Source organism: Neophocaena asiaeorientalis, unplaced genomic scaffold, assembly GCF_003031525.2.
Source record: "Neophocaena asiaeorientalis asiaeorientalis breed wild unplaced genomic scaffold, Neophocaena_asiaeorientalis_V1.1 scaffold443, whole genome shotgun sequence".
Classification (NCBI taxonomy): Eukaryota; Metazoa; Chordata; class Mammalia; order Artiodactyla; family Phocoenidae; genus Neophocaena; species Neophocaena asiaeorientalis.
The window spans coordinates 388,081-404,212 of record NW_020171808.1 but is presented as its reverse complement, the minus strand read 5'-3'; the positions used below and the strand labels follow the sequence as shown (position 1 = coordinate 404,212).

At 43.6% G+C, this 16,132-nt stretch overlaps 1 protein-coding gene across 1 annotated transcript in view; it reads left to right on the top strand.

The window, feature by feature from the left end:
- Nucleotides 1-16,132, top strand: part of ATP8A2 (ATPase phospholipid transporting 8A2) — a 391,847-nt gene that overhangs the window by 383 nt on the left and 375,332 nt on the right. The gene's annotated exons all lie outside the window — the stretch shown is intronic.

The window sequence follows — 16,132 nt, the reverse complement described above, 5'->3', positions numbered from 1 at the left end:
CTCTCTGCTGTCGCCAGCCCCCTCCACTCCCCTCCCCCTCAAGCCTGGCAGTCTACACCCGCGTTTCCAATCGGGTCATGGGAATATAGCTCGTACCTTTCTCTCTTTTGCGTTGGTTCTGTGCTCAGGCTGGCTGTGAGCCCGGAGGACGTTTTTAGGCTTCCGTCCCTGGCAAAAATGAGGTTTCTCGTCTCTTCATCCCTGAGTGCCCTTCCAAGAATTCCCCAGTCCTGTTTTAAGCCAACTGATAGCTCTCCTTAACAAGTTACCGACTGTAATGTGGAGAAGCGCTTTATACTGGAATCCCTCAGGTCACAAGAACTCGCATTCGGCTCTCAATGCCCAGGACATTTGTTAAGAGGGCTTTATTTGCTGGGAAACTTTGCCCAGAGTTAGCGGGAAGACGGATGGACGCTAACATGTAAACGTCTGCTTTTTGCCAGCCACTCTCTTGGATGCTTTAGCTACACTGGCTTTATAAAACCTCAGAACCTCTTCAAGAAGGCAGTCTTACCTTCAGATGAGGAGACTGACGGAGAAGGATGTTAAATATGGCCATTTAGCTACTAAATGGCATAGCTGGAAATAGAACTTAGCCTGCCTGACTACTAAACCCAAAGTCTTTCTGCTGTGCAAAGCTAGGTCTTTTAGGCATGTGAGTTAGCATGTTTGCAAATTTCATTAAACTTTCAGGCTTAGACAACTTTATCTCTGGGAGTGACTTCAGAGGATGTAGTTCTGTGAGTGGCTCAGAACACCATGCTCAGGTGTAGAGAAGGTAAGTGATTGGTCGGGTTACGTACGGCTTATTGACAAACCAGGCCAGGGCTCCTTTGTGAAAGCGCCAGCTAAAGCTTTGTTACGTGTTAAGTGTTCCTCTGCAGCCGTAGCACTTGAGCTTAGCCTGACATCTTTCTTCAGAAAGGCCTGGCTGTTGGACATTATTGTAGCTTGATAGGATTTGGGATAAAACAATGGTGCATATACTATGCAGAAGTGACGCTTTCATTTATTAAAAGAGTGTTAGATTATCCTGGATGGCTCTATTTTGGGTTTTAAGAATGACCGTTGGGGCCTATTTAATACTTAAGCGTGTAGCTTGGAAGAATAGCTGAGACCGAATTCAAGGCTGAGCGGGCTTGGTTTAAGATACAGAGCCTCAAGTGCGAGTTCCCGCTTCACTCACTGGGATAGCTCTAATCAGAAAGACAGTAGCAGGTGTTGGCGAGGATGTGCAGAAATGAGAACCGTCCTACATTGCTGATGGGAATGAAAAATGGTGCAGCTGCTTTGCAAGACAGTTTGTTTCTTAAAAGGTTAAATGTAAAGTTACATATGATCCAGAAATTCGAGGTGTGTATACCCAAGAGAAATGAAGACGTATGTCCACACAGAAACTGGTATAGAAGTCCCTAGCAGCATTAGGATAGTAGGTAAAAGTGGAAACCGTCCAAATGTCTGTCGACTGACAAGTGAGTAAATAAACCGTGGTACGTCCATACAGTGGAATATCATTTGGCCACAAAAAAGAACGCACTTCTACAACATGAATTAACTTTGAACACATTATGCTAGGAGAAGCCAGTAATAGGCCTCCTGTATGATTGTATTTATATGAAATACCAGAGGAGGCAAATCTACGGAGACATAAGATTAGTGGCTTCTAGGGCTGCGGAGTAGGTTGGGAAAAGAGGAATGACTGTAATGTACACGGGGTTTCATTGGGGTGATGGATACACAACTCTGTGAAATATACTTAAACCATCTGCAATCCGGCACTGACATTATAGCTCCATTTCCTTAGACTTTCTCATGTGTGACCTTAAGATATTTTCAAGTAGTATTTTTGCTTAGTTCCTATTAATTTCGGTATCCATTTGTGCATGCTTAAAGCTGGGAGAATGAAATAGGGGTCTTTGTTTTTTGTCTGAATTCTCTAGTTCCCCTGGAAGGTGAAGATTTTTAAAAGCCTTGGTAACGAGGCCTCACAACATGTTCTGTAATTAAGACTCACGTTGGCTTTAAACATTTTTTAATTTATTTTTTATTGGAGTGTAGTTTATGTACAATGTTGTGTTAGTTTCCCGTGTACAGCAAAGTGATTCAGTTATACATCCATATATATATATAAATCCTTTTTCAGACTCTTTTCCATTATAGGTTATTACAAGATATTGAATATAGTTCCCTGAGCTGTACAGTAGGTCCTTGTTGGATCCGTTTTATATATAGTAGTGTATAAAACACTGCTAATTTATCCCACCCCTCCCTTTTGGTAACCATAAGTTTGTTCCCTATATCTGAAGACTCACATTGACTTTTGAAACTGATTTTTATTATTAATCAAAGAGATTTCCAGCGGTTGCCTGTTATACAGTTTCATTTGTACTCTTGGGGGTGGGGGAGGGCTAAGTGGGAGTATACCGTGGGTTGGCTAGGAAGAAAGTAGGTAGACACAAACCATCCCATTTAAAGCCTTGTATGTGAGTGTATAATTGAATTAGTTAAATATGTTAAATCTTACAATTCTGTGAGCATAGGTTTCAGAGTATACTGAATAGGCTCTAAGAAATTAAAGTATGGTGCCGGCTGTTCTAGAAAATGGTCTTCCAATACTCACTTTACCTCCACTGTATATTTAATTAGGAACTATTAATGGTAATGTGACTCGTAGTTCATTCAAGAATCGATTTTAAAGCTTCTTGGCATATAGTTTAAAGATTTTACAAAATGTTGAACAATATTGTTTCAGCACTTGAATATCGCTGAAATCGTTCTATTAAATACTGATTTTTTTAAAAACATAAGGCTTTTTGTCTTTGTCATGACTGTTTGTTGAAAGTTGATAAAGCTACTCAAAGGAGTATTTTCATTAAAGGGAGTTGATAAAGGAGTTATTTTTCTTAATATAGTTTTTCTTGGGAAAACATTAATGGTTTTTCCCGGAAGCTGGGGCATATGGAGTGTTGATCCCAGATAGCTTGCATCTAAACTGAGGCTTTTGAAAAGAAGGGACCACGTGGGGGACAGATGGGGCTCACGCTGGTCCATGGAGTGGGGGTGTCTGGTGTATCTCATGCCCTGCACGTCTGCAGGCTGGCCCTCCCTGGAACCGAGCTCTCGCACTTACCCTCCCCACCCGAGGCCATCTCTGGCATGGAACCTCATGGTGGTGGCAGTTGCTATGTGACTGCCTTCACGGGCAACTGGTGTCTTGACTTCACGGAAGGGGTTGGAGTTCGCCAAGGCGGGATGTGGTGGTTGTGTGTTCGGGGAGGTTGGTGAGGGGCAGCATGGTACAATTCAGGGCAGCGATGGATGGTCCGGGGTTAACGTCTGGACTCGTGTGTCCATCCAAGAAGGAGGCTCCACCAGGCGAGTGGGAGTGAGAAGGTCACTGCCAGGGTTAACTGGCTTTGGCAGCCCCAGGAATGCCAGACATGGTGACTCCAATTCCAAGCAATTCCTTGAAATTCTGGAACGGTTTGTGCCACGTCAATGGATGTCTCTCTAAACCTTGTTCTTGACACTGCAGGTAACACCAGCGTTTGATCTGAAGCTGTGGTATGTTGAAGTTTTCCATTATTGAAGCCAATGAATTTGGATTATCAAAATCATAGAGAAATAGAACATGGTCTTTTTCTCCTAGGCATTGATCTTCTAGGACCTTAACTGTGAAGACAGTAACTGTCTTCAGTCATCCAGCAGTGACTAGATTTTACAGTGTAATTATTACATCTACACGTGAAAGATTGTATATATGTCTACTTGACAAGATTCCTTTTTTCTCAAGTGTACAATCACATCTTTAAAATGTAACAGCTTTATTGAGAAATAATTCACATACCATATAATTCACCCATCTAAAGGATACAGTTCAGTGGCTTTTACTATATTCAGGGTTGTTCTAAAGTTGTGGTGATGGTTGTACATTTTATCGCTTCCAGAGGAAACTCTGTACCCCTTAGCTGACATCTCCCCATCCCCTCCTCCCCGGCCCGAAGCAACCACTAATCCACTTTCTATCTCTGTAGATTTTCCTGTTCTGGACATTTCATATGAACGCTACCATTTCCCTTTAAGCATTTTAAGTTAAGTATTAAAAGCTTATAGAAAGCTTGCTATTTAGCGGAACCTGGTGGCGAATAATTAATTTTATGTATCTAAATTTTAAAAGATGTTTCAAGTTATACAATTTTTCTTCCGGAAAATACCTTGAAGTGATTTCCTGATCAGAGGAATGGGCAATATTTATGTCATCAGGATCAGGCACGTGCAGTCTTTTTATGTGACTATCGAGCGTGCCATTTAAAACAGTGAGTTTCAAGGCTGTCAAACGGTTTTCTCCAGTATTTGAAATGAGGCCTTCAGAGCAAGTTAGGAATGTTTCCGGACACTCAGATTTGAATGAGTCATTCATTTCAGGTGGGAGTTAAAGATGGCGAAAATCTTCATTAAAGCGCTAACTCGAGCTTTGTCAAGCTATTGCATTGCTAAAAGTTGCTTTGCCTTAAGAGAAAATTGCTTCATAGGGATAGTTTGCTGATTTTGTCAGGATAAGTTTGGAGTAGAATTTTGCCTTTATAGAGAGGGGAATTGAGCACTGGGTGGTAGGTTTAATAGCATCACGGTTTCATAATATTAGGGTGGGATCCTGATGCCTAAGAGGAGATTTTCCTTTTACGGAGTGAAGAGAACAAAGTCATCTTCGAAAGCAGTTTGTACCCGAATAGCGGTGGTAAATGTTTGTATATGGTACCAGATCTAAGATCATGGAGGGCTGCGAGGATGAGCGATTCTCTCTAAACGGCTAAAGCCGCAGAATTTAGGTAGGATCTGGCCATCACACTTAAGGTGCTTACAGTTTAACAGAGAAACCATACCAAGATACCGGTAACAATCGTAACTTCCTTTTGATTCACCTACAGATCGTTGTCTTAAAAACCAAGGTTTATAGATCTCATGTGAGACAGTCATCCTTGTCAAGTTTGGCAAAGGTGAAGGTATATAAAATCCTTATCAAGAATAGTTGATGATGTTGAAAGCATTCCATTTGCCTACTTTAAAACGGCCTCAAGATTTTCTTCCATTTATGCTGTTTTTCATCGATCTGTTTATATTTTGAATAAAACTTGTATGTTCTTAAGGCATACAACATGATGGTTTCATACACATAGCAAAATACTACAGTCAACCTAATTAACATATAATCTCTTCACATAGTTAGCATTAGCTGTTTTTAATTTCAAGGCATATACTTGGTTAATCTCCAAACCAAGCACTCCTATCCTATATTTTCTGAACATGGATGTCACAGCATATCAGGAATCCTTACTCTTATACATGCCAGTAGCAAGTAAGGCCACAGAAGATGCTTGTAATTAGAACGCTTATCGGGTTTGCACCACTGGACAAGGCTTTTGAGGCATTTTGCAGATAAAAGCATTCAAATCGGGGGCCTTTGGCACTGTTTATTTCAGGTAACTATGACATGCTTGAGCTTTCTTGAAATGTAGTATTTTTAGAAACAAAAGCATGTCAGCCTTGGGCCAGTTTGTATTTGATGTTTCTAAGGGAACAGCAAATGTCTAGGAGAACCGACTTGGATGGGTGATTGCTTCATCGAGTTGACCCTTGTATGGGTAGATCTGGTGCAGATTTTGAATTTGACTAAAGAAATGTCTGTGCCATTCCCATTTATAGAAACAGGCGAAGGTGTTGGGTTTGAGTTCTAGTCAGTTACTTATTTTCCCCTCCCCTAGTCCCAGATTCTGTTTAACTCTTACAACCTGTCTTCTGTGAACTTGAGCGCTTCTGACTCTTACTGATAAAAAGAATTAAGCATCAGGATTTGTGAAAAACACAAGTTAAAATTAACCAGAATTGGAGACGACTAGGGCGATGTGACAGCTACACGCAGTATCAGTTCTAAATCAGATCTTGGCACAGAAAAGGTACATTGGAGGAAACACTGAACTTATTTTTTAACTTGAAGTATAGTTGATTTACAGTGTTGTGTTAATTTCTGCTGTCCAGCAAAGTGATTCAGTTATACACATATATACGTTCTTTTTCATATTCTTTTCCATGATGGTTGTTGAGTATAGTTCCCTGTGCTATATACAGTAGGACCTTGTTGTTTATCCGTTCTCTATGTAATAGTTTGCATCTGCTGATCTCAAACTCCCGATCCAGCCCTCCACCCCTCGCCCGGCAACCACAAGTCTGTTCTCTATGTCTGTGAGTCTGACCGACCTCACTTAGTACGATAGCGTCTACTTGCAACTGTGTTGCTGCAAATGGCGTTATTTTGTTCTTTTTCATGGCCGAGTCGTATTCCATTGTATATATGTAACACTGGTGAATTTTGAACTCTGTAGTTGGGGTAGTATCGTGCCAATCTCATTAAATTAGTTTTGATCATGATTCTAAGGTGATAGGAGATACTGACTTTGTGGGGGGCCTGGGTGAAGGTTTATGGCAACTCTGTACTATGTTTGCGACTCTTCTGTGAGCATCAACTTATGTCAAAGTAAAAATACACTAAAAACCAGAAGTATCCGGGAGAACAGGAACTAAGTGCTCAACTCTTGCCTTTCTGTTGGATGCTTTGGGCGATGTTGGATCCTTACTGGGGACAGATGTGTGTTTGGAGGGATGGTGGCCAGTATCTTCACATATCCACGGTGCCGATCAGATGGGAAGGCAGCATCCCCTTAGCTGGCAACAGTAGGGTCTGTTTGCAAACGTCCGATCTAGTTGTGTCGAAGTTGAAAAAGTAGAACCGTGGGCTGCAGAAAATTCTGCGGTCAGAGTTCAGTCATGTGAGCTTTTGTGTAGTTATCTAGAAAGTAGCATCTAAGTGTTCATTCTGCTACTTCTGGCTGAGTCACTCAACAGACAGCAGAAGCTTACTCAGAAATGCTAATCAGCGATCCTTTCAAGAGGGACAATGCCTCGTGAGAACAAAAGGGGAGGTCTGACCATTGTTGGGAGGGAGGGAGGTTTTACAAAGAAATTTCCTGAAATCCATGAGGTTGGCTTTGATCATCTAAATGCTGATCTGCCCTTTTCTCCTAAATGAACACCAGCTCTTCAGAACTCAAACTGTAGGCTTTTAGATACCCTTACCTATGTTTTAAATTAGATGTAGTTAGGAAAGGATTTGGGGTTGAGTTTGGGATGTTATGGTTGGTCCTTCAGAGGGATTATTCTCTGTATCTTCAGTATTTGTCCTCCATAGGCTCCTGGAGAGGTTTGGCTGGCTGGGGCTTTCAGACCTGCCTGAGACAAGCTGACAGCTGGGGAGAGAGCCTCACTCAGTCACATAAGCTCTACAGCCACATCAGTGGTCTCCAGATATTTTTGATCACATGTCCCATCAGTAAAACTTTTTACCATGAACCTGGAATATGTCTATTTAACTATCTGTCTATATGTATTACTATCATTATCTGAAGACCCAATACGTATTTACCAAGATTCTCAGTTAAGAATTATGGATGTCAATCCATATTGTTGGTAACTTTCTTGATTTTTGAATATTTTCGGCTGATTTATCAGATTTAATTAAATTATCCTAACATTTAACCTGGAAAAATGATTTTGAAGAGCTTTTATTTCCTAAGGGTGCCAGTTGTACTGTTTATTTGCTTGTCATTCGTTTATTATTTTCAAAACGCGGTTTGCTTCATCGTGTGGTTCTTTTTTTTTGGCTGCTGCGTTAGGTCTTCTTCGCTGCGAGCAGGCTTTCTCTAGTTGCAATGAGCAAGGGCTACTCTTTGTTGTGGTGTGCGGGCTTGTTGCGGAGCACGGGCTCTAGGTGCGCAGGCTTCAGTAGTTGTGGCTCGTGGGCTCTAGAGCACAGGCTCAGTAGTTGTGGAGCATGGGCTTAGTTGCTCCGCGGCATGTGGGATCTTCCCGGCCCAGGGCTCGAACTCATGTCCCCTGCATTGGCATCTGGATTCGTATCCACTGCGCCACCGGGGAAGCCCATTGCATGTTTCTGAAGCCACTTGTTCTTTTTGGGAGAGTTATTCTAGTTGACAAGTAGCTGGATGCAGACACTGAAACACGCGGTAATAAGCTGAGAGAACGGCCAGGGGAGGGCACTTTTGTTGCTCCCTTAGTCACTTAAGCTGCCAGGACAAAATACCATTGCCTGGGGGTTTAAACAACAGAGATGCATTTTCTCACAGTTCTAGAGGCTGGAAGTCCAAGATGGAGGGTGCCAGCATGGTCAAGTTCTGGTGAGGACCCTCTTCCTGGCTTGCATACCACCACCTTCTCACGTGGTGAGGAGAGAGAGAGAGAGAGAGAGAGAGACCAAGCTGTGTGGTGTCCCTTCCTGTGAGGGCACTAATGCCATCATGGGGGCCCCACCCTCATGACCCCATCTCAACTTAATCACCTCCCAAAGGCGCCATCTCCAATACCGTCACGGGGGATGTGGGTGGGGTGAGGGCTTCGACATAGGGATTTTCAGGGGACACAGTTCAGTCCACAGCATCCCCTGACCCCCACTGTTAGGGCGCTTCTCCTTCAGCTGTGTTACGGAGGGTCTTGGGGCATTCAGTAAAGGTTATTGAAGCTAACTTTTTGGAGGTGGAGGTACATGTACGTATAAGCTCTGATACCTTTCTCCTACACCCCAGGGTGGAAGCACCTGCTCTAGATTCTTTTCTTTGGAGAAAACCTGTGTGGTCCGACCCAGTCTGACCGTGACCTTAAGCCTCAGCAGCACTGAGACGCATGACAGTAAGGAGGCTGGAGCACCGTTTCCAAGCCTGCGCTGGTCTGTGCTAGGGAAGCACGTCAGCCCCCGACTGTCAAGAGTGATGCTCCGGGGCTGGGCGTGGGTCATGGCTCTGCAGGGCAGGCCAGCGGCAGAGTGGGTGTGGGTGAAGCTGACGGTAGATGACCAGTGAGCTGGGTTGGAGGTGAGTAGTGGCTCACGTCGGGAGGGCATCCAGGCATGGGGGAGGCGCGTGCGAAGGGCAGAAGGTCTACCAGCCACGTGTGTGCCTTTCCAGAAACGATGCGATGATGCCTGAGGTGCCGAGAAAAGCCAGGCTCCTGGAGGTGAGTTAGCTGCAGAGAGGAAGGCTTTTAAAGGGGCAGGTGACAGCGTTACATTGTTTCCGGGACCCTTCTGGCTGATGCAGTTATATAAAGGAATATTCCTTAAGTTATCCAATCAAAAAATGGCTCCTTTATTTCTGCTCCTGTAAAGAGTGGAGGTTTCAAAAGTATTGTCTAGCATATGAAATGTGTTACCAAGCTCTGACAATTAAAAAATAGAGCTCTTTATTTGAAAACAGTAAGGCTATATAGGCTGAGTAGTGTCATACTTACTTCCCCAGTATTCCGTCTCTGTTACAACTGCCTCCTGTTAATGTTTCATGTTACCTTTCCAAATCATTAATCATTCTAGGGTTGATAGATCAGAATAAATTGAATTACCTCATAAATGACTATGGCAGAAGGGCAAACAGAAACATTGACTTCTGTCAGTGTTACTGTTCTGCTGGACAGCTGCCACTAGGATTTCAGTAAAGTTTTGTTCACTATGTTTCCTTAGATGTTGCAGGAGAAATAATTTTAAGGACAGGAGGGAGTGTGTGTGCGCGTATATACGTAGTTATTCTCCGTATGGAGGTCTTGACATGGGTCAACCATGTTTATAAGCCCAGTATTGTCAATATTATGAAGTTGGGAAACTCCAAGGCCAAAGAAAACATCATGGGAGATTCCTTCTGATGTCTTTACCAATCTCCTTCCTCCATTCTGCGTAAATGTCTGCGTGCGCACGCGCCCGCACACACACGCACACACATACACACACACGCACATACGCCCAAAATGCTCACTTAATGCTTATAAGTCATTTGCCTACAAAGGAACATCTGTCTCCATTGAGGGTTGGAGAAGTTATCTGTGATATTGTTTGCTATGGAATAAAATAAGTGTTTTATAGAAACCAACCCCTGATGTTTAAGGATTTGGGAATAGTGGATTGCTTTATAAGAAAGTTAGCTCAGTTAAGTTTTAAATCATAATACTTTCTATATAAATAGTTCGCAGATATTAATGTTCTTCACAGCCAAGTATGTTTTCTCACGTAGCAGCTGAAGATAAATCAGTTATGCATCGCGTGTTCTTTTGAACTGTTGGGCTAAGGGACCTCATGAATTTTGATATTTTGAGATACTACAATTAGAAAAAATGAATACAGTAAGAATGACTAGGCATTTTGAGAAACTCATATGCTGTTTACTTTTTGAAATACATCGGGTATTTAAAAAATTAGAACGGCCTAAAAATGGGTCCACATATGTCCGTGGAATAGTAATGTTGATAACGTAATGAATAGAGCAGTAGTTGAGTGATAGAGCTTTGTTGTAACGTCTGAGATGTGTTCTCTGCTTAGTAAGACTTTGAAGATAGTTGCTGACTGAGGGGGCAGGGGGTCGGGGAGAGATGGATTGGGAGTTTGGGGTTAGCAGGTGCCGACTATTGTATATAGAATGGATAAACAACAAGGTCCTCCTGTACAGCACAGAGAACTGTATTTAATATCCTACAAACCATAATAGAAAAGAATATGAAAAAGAATATATCAACATATATGTGTAACTGAATCACTTTGCTCTTCAGCAGAAATTAGCATTGTAAGTCAAGTATACTTCAGTAAAATAAAATTTTAAAAAAGTGAATTGTCTCTAAAACCTTTTTGCCAGGTTGATGTAGCCCATAAATGATCAAATGCATTTTTGTGGAATTTTTGCAAGTCACCATCAGTGCCGATGGTCACTTCATGCTTGCACTCCACAGGCCACATTGCGCCTCCCATTTCCTGTCGCATGGTTGGAGAGACCAGGATATATAGATCATTTTTTAAAAAAACCTTACATTGCATAAGAAAAATCTGTTTATTTGGTCTGGGCTGGGGCCCTGATTTCTGTTGGAAACTAGCACGTGGTGATTTTGTCGAAGGCGATCCTATTGTCACCCGTCCTGCAGTGCGTATGTCACGGGATTATTGTGAGGATTAATTAATTAATATGCATAATTACTGAATTAATATGCAGAAAACACTGTAAACAGTGTCTGAGTGCCTTATGAATTTTGATGTTCCCGTCATTTGCATTTTAGATAGTATGTCTGGCAATAACTTTCTACTAAACTTTGTATATAATCACTTGAGTTTAAAAAGAAAAACAAAAAACCCACCAGGTTTGGTGTTGTGTTAGTAGAGATTAAAAAATAATGTGCGCATTGAGTAGGCTGAGTGGATGTAAGGAACAAACACAAACATTTTCGTTTTGCTTAAACCTGACTTTTAAGATTTACTTTTAGTGTTTGCCTGAGGTTATCACAGAGAATTTTAAATTACTAAGTACTTACTGGAAAAACAGTAACAGAAAAAACTAGCAGTGTAAACTTTTTTTTTTTTTGAATAGCTCGAGGAGGAAAGGCAATCAAATTGAAGTAAAGTGGGCGAAGCAAATCTGGTCTGTAGGTCTTGGCTCTCCTGATTTCTGGCTGAATGACCTGTGCCAGTAATTTCCTGCATTTCCTCATTTGTCAGATGGGAAGCACATTTCCTTGAAGGTTTCTTGTGATCACATGAGGCTCCAAGTGTGAAAATGGTCCAGAACGTGATGCAACATGGATATTGCCTCTCCGGTCCTTCATAATATGTCATGTAGGCCTATCGCTTTTTTTCTTTCCCTTTTTTCTTTTTAATTGCGCCAAATACACGTAACAAAAAATTTACCATCCTCATTATTTTAAGTATTCGGTTCAGTAGGGTCAAGTACACTCACGTCATGGTGCACACAATCGCCAGGACTCTTCCTCTTCCCAAACTAAGACTTTCTATCCCTCCAGCCTCCCCACCCACACTCCCCCTGACCCCCACTGTTCTATTTCCTGTCTCTCTGAATCCGTCTACTCCGGACGCCTCCTGTAATCTTCTTACTGCCCTTTGAAATAGTAATTCTCCACCATTGTCAGGAGTTTCAGGACTCTATCAAGCTGTCTTTGTTTTTATGGCGTCTCCATCCTTTGATTCTTCTGTGCTTGATCTTACGTCTTGCTGTGTCCCATGGTACAAAAAAGCCCCATTTTTCAAAATAGGTATAAAAGTTTAAAGGAAACTCAGATGACTTATTTTCTTCCCTATTTCTCCCGTCGACTTTACCCATTTTCCCCTAATGGTCCTGGGAAAGTTGGGATATTCCTGGACCGGGATGGAGAATTGAAGGCTGGGGAAGAAGCTTGGTGGGATTGGGCATGGGCTTTAACCAGACCTGCCTTGTCAAGCAGGTGGTTTCTCCTGCCCCGGTTCAGGCTCTCTTTCTCCACTTGTTACGGTGACCCCCACCCCTCAACCATTTCCCTTCCAGGGGGTTATTTTTCTAGAACAGTGAAGGCTCTGGGATTCTTCATCCAGGGACCATTTCTACTTGTGTTACGTCTTCAGTAAGGTATGCAAGGCTGTGCTACCCTTGGATTCCCGGTCCATCTCCCCCTGTTCCTTCTCATCCTGTGTTCTGGCTGCAGCGAGATGCTCCCTGGGCCTTTAATCACGCGCTTTCCCTGGAGTGCTTTCTCCTTCCTTGCTAAAGCCTTTCGGTCTTTTAAGATTTGGGTCTCACATCTCTCTTTTTAAAAATATATTATTGAAGTGTAGTTGATTTACAATGTGTTAATTTCTGCCGTACGGCAAAGTGACTCAGTTATACATGTATATATACTTTTCCACTATGGTTTACACAGGAGGGTCCCACATCTCTTAAGAAGAGTGCCCTTCTTGTCGCACATCTCCCACCCCCTTGGCTGTCCAGCCCACTCCCAGCCCCGCAGCACTGCACTGAATGACTTTCTTCCACAGGTGAAGGTCAGAACTGAACAGAAAATAGGAATTGGCTTCACATGTTCTAAGATTTCCCTTCCTACTCAATTGCTTATTGAACAGAACCGAACCCCCAAAGCAGTTACTTAAGCCTCAGAAATTTGTGTTTTGTGTGCTTTTTATGTTTTGCTTTTATATATAAAGTACTCCTGAAAGGGGGGCGCTGAGTTAAATGCTTTTAATGTCAGTTCTTCAGACTTAACATATTGTTGTCTGTCCTCAAATGCAGGTGCCTTTGGGATTTAATGTGATAGCTGGCACCCTTGGTCATTTCTATCAGCTGAAGTTTAAAATGTGTTCATTTGGCAAATTTATTTTTAGTCTCTAGGACACACCAGTCACTGAGCTGCCGTTGGGGATATGATGGAAAAGCAAGGCATTGGTGACTTGTCTCTTTTCCCATTTTGCTTTAGTTTTTTGGTGGGTTTGGGTGCAGGTGATGACTTAGGGATCACATGTGTTATCCAGGCCTGGATCAGCTAGTTCCCCTCTGCTTTCTGGCTCACACCCTCAGCCTCTTAGAAAAGGAATTCCAGGAGCAGAAGAGTCAGCGCAGCCTTCTGGTGTGTTCTTCCCGGGTCGTGCCGTGTGTCACTTTCACTACCACGGCACCTTCCTCTTAGGCTCACCTTGCGGTACAGACTCACCTTGCACCCGGGGGCCAGGCTCCCACATCTGAGCCTGCACCCCTAAGGAGAGGCCGGAAGGGAGGTGTGGGCGAGGTGGAGCTGGAATCCCCAATTCACAGGAAAAAGGTACGTAACTCACCTGAACCCCACAGTTTGTGGAGGACCAAAGAGCCACCTGCCCGAGGTGCGAACGGTAAAACCGACCAGAAGTCTGTCTGCTGTGCCTTGTCCTTGTGCCAACAGCATTGGTCTGCAGTGTCGGCAAAAGAATAAATACACACGTGTGCTTCAAACTAGCGCATTTTTATTACTTTTAAATACATGTTATATTCGACATGGGAATTAGCAGTCCCAGGTAACCCTCTGGCCCCCAGTGCACACAGACTAGATTTAATAAAAATCTTAAAATGGAAACATTTTCATGATTATTCCTTGTTTGCAAATTGGAGACCAAATCAAGAAAATAAAAAGCTCCCATTAGTGGTATGATTCAGTAGTTGTCTAAATTATATTTTTTACAGAATTTTTATATTATACATTTTTACAGAATTTATAATAAATTATATGTTTTGGTTTTGTTAACTTTCACCTATGAGTTACTTGACAATTATTGACGTAAATGTTGTAGCAGCCTATAACCAAAGGATCAAAATTCAGACTCTTAGTTGTGCTTTTTTTTTTTAACATGTTTATTGGAGTATAGTTGCTTTACAATGGTGTGTTAGTTTCTGCTTTATAACAAAGAGTTGTGCTTTTTCTTGTACTATGATTTTAGTATTTACTGGCATGATCAGATAAAACTTAATAAAGGCAGTGTTTGCTGCTTCCCGGTCAATTTAATATGTTTTAGTTCCATGATTGTTACTGAATGTAATTTTGCCACACAGAGGAGGGGACTGCTAAAACGCAGTCTTCTCTGGGTCTGTGACCCCCACCGGATGCAAGCTGCCCCTCTGCCATCGTCCTGGGTCTCGAGCTGCCCTTGACCGTGGGCTGCATCTTCTCCTGCACCTGTGCAGCTCTATTTGTCCATAGCATCCTGTCTTCCGGGCCTAGGTTTCCTCTTGTGTCAAATGAGGGGCTCGAAGTAGATCTTTCAAGGTCTGTTCTGGCTGTGAAATCCTGTGGTCACTGTATCCTGAGCCCGTGGCCTGGCTTTGGGGGAACAGGTTCCGTTGACCTGTTGACCAGGTCCTGTTGCAGCTCCCACGCCTGCCGTCCTTAGCGCCTGAGGCGGGCGGGACCTGTGTCTCGCGCCCGTTGGCAGGTGTTGTGGGTGGTCTGTGAATGTGTCACAGATTCCCTGTTGCTTCGTTCCCTACGACTAGGAGTGAGAGATTTGCTCAGGTCTCCCTCTGCATTTGGGAGGAGATAGATTCTCTGTAGGCTCCAGAGTTTTACATGACATTCTTCTATGTTCTCACCCGTCCAGTTAGGGGACTAATGCTATTACCAGACTGTCACAAATTTGGGGGTCAGCTCGCTCCTGAGTTTTGCCTGACATGCTTTGTGCTGTCACTTAATACACAGAATTTACCATGCTGGTGGTGACATGGCTCCAGTTAGTATTTATTTGACCTTATTCATTGTTTTGGCCTTAGACTTAATTTTGATGTAATAGTACAGCCTTTGCTTTCTTTTTGTTCACGTTTGTGTTTGTTGCTCATGAACTTGTTCTTAGTTTTTCCAAGTAACAGAATCCCCACCGAATCCCACCCTCTTCTTCTGTTCACTGGGGGCACCTGACCTCTCTGTTGTCGCTTGTTTCATCTCCTATTTTTGCTTGCGTTTTTTCTGGACTCCTGGGCGTGGTTGCTGGCACCCATCATAGAATCACTAACCAAATGGGAAACGGGAGGCGGAGCCATCAGTTTGGACCACACTGACCTTGCACGTCTGGGATGGGCAGGCAGGTGTGTTCAGAGGTAAATGTATTGGTCCAGGGAGGGCTTGTGGTAGAGGTCAAGGCTGGAGGTGGATTTGGTGACCGTGCACGCACTGGTGGCGATTTGAGATACGGAAGTGAGTGGACAAGATCCTTGGGGATGTTGAACAAGAGGGTCCTGTCTAAGGTCCCCTCAGCGAAGGAGGGAGGGGACGTGGTACCCGGGGAGGAGGGTACAGAAGCCAAGCACGGCCCTTTGAGGAGGGAGGTGGGTAGGGACCCTTCCGCAGAGATGAGTCGATGAAGACAGAGAGGCTGATGAATGGGAGAAGCTCGGGCACGATTTTATATGAAAATAGATCTTGCCAGGAAGAGTCGTGAGCATGTTTAAAGGTTGAGGGGTCAGCAGTGAAGGGCTGGGGGGAAGGCTGAGGTATTGGACCGTCGGATGGTACGAGAGCCTGGTGGGGGCGCCTGGGGTTAAAGGGCAGCCTGTGGACTTGGACGCGGACAGGAGAACCGTCCCTTCCTAAGAGGATGGGAAGGGCTGAGGCCCAAGGAGCAGCGGCAGCTAGTGAGCTGGGGGTCAAGGTGAATCGAGTCCTGTTTTCCCCACGGCAGGGGTGGGGGCACAGCTTCAGATGGAAGGAGCCAGGCTGGTGGGGGGATGGTTAGAGGAGGGGGGAGGGACCGGAGCAG